The sequence below is a fragment of the Zalophus californianus genome, chromosome 9 (genome assembly GCF_009762305.2).
Source record: "Zalophus californianus isolate mZalCal1 chromosome 9, mZalCal1.pri.v2, whole genome shotgun sequence".
Lineage (NCBI taxonomy): Eukaryota > Metazoa > Chordata > Mammalia > Carnivora > Otariidae > Zalophus > Zalophus californianus.
This window is the reverse complement of record NC_045603.1, coordinates 33,576,476-33,577,819: the sequence shown is the minus strand read 5'-3', so window position 1 is coordinate 33,577,819 and position 1,344 is coordinate 33,576,476.

Here is a 1,344-nt window from a genome sequence, read left to right as displayed (position 1 = left end):
AGTATTGAAAGTTTCCTCTTCACCTCCTCAAACGTTCCTGGCTTTCAGCTCATTAGCAGCCGGCGAAGAGAGTTGCTAGAAGTTGTGCAACTGCTGCCTAACTTTGAACTGCTGGATTGTTGTGGCTGCTGCACCTTTGGAGACCTGCCCAGCTTCAGCCTCGAAGAAGGCGTTTGAAAGCAGGAAAAGAAAAAAAAGAGAGAGCGAGAGAGAGAGAGAGAGAGGAAGGGAGGGGGACTCTATTGTGTTCGGTAGTTATTTGCAGACTTGCTAAACTTTAAGAACTGCCAACCGCACGGGCATGGTAATACCCATGGAATGGGAATTTCACTCCATTTGGAAACCTCCCCTCCCCCGCTTTCCACACCCAATCACACAAGGTGAAATAAACACATAAAAGGATTAAAAGTAAATACCCCTACCTCGCAACAGCTCCAGTCTGTGAAAAGTAATCTGATCGTGGCAAGCAAGAGTGAGGGCCAAGAACTTTTTGTCTACCGATCCGGCACAAAAATCCCCTCCCGTTGGGCGGGGGGGGGGGGGGGGGGGGGGGGGGGGGGGTCGTGTCAGGGCTGTAAAATATGTTGAGGAGGAGCGAAGCCGGAGACTGAATCAAGGTGGACTCAGAGGTCACTTGGAAATTGGAGCCTAAAAGTATCCCCCAGTCCACTCCTCTACACTTTTCAAATTCATTTTCCAAAAGTCGAAGGAGCTGAAGGACCAAAGTGCTCCGAGGCTGACTGACGACAGCATCGGCAGTAAGAATCAGCCGGGATTTGGGGTCCGACTCCCGAGGCGTTAACACAGACCCCTGCCGGGTCTTTGGCATTTACTGAGCCTTTGGGGCAGGCGAGTTTGAAGGAAGAGCCAACTGTTCGCTCCCGCCTCTCAACTCGTGAAGTCAGAGAGGAAGCGCCTGGAGGACTTCATGGAACTCGAAGTGTGCAGCGAAGGTCGAAGGGTGAGAGCGGGCATCACGCGATCTCGAACCCACGACCCGCGCAGCCGGGGCAGAAAGGGGCGAGCGGACGTCAGTACTGGCGGCCAGGCACAGTCCCCACCCAGCTCTCCTGCCCCCGCCACGGCGTGGGAAAGCGCCATCCAGGGGCCAGGGGCCAGGGCCCAGGGAGTTTTCCCAGGTCGTTTTTTCTAGGATTTCGGCCCCCAGACCAACTCCCTCCCTGCCTGCCTTTACCCCTGCCTCTTCACCTTCCCCCCGCTTTCCCACCCTGCTGGGCAACGCCAAGCTTCCAATCTTTGGCTTCCGCGGCTAGGGGAGGGAGCGAGGGAAAGGAAATCAAAGCACTATGGGTTCACACTGACTCACTTGAAGCTAGTGGATCT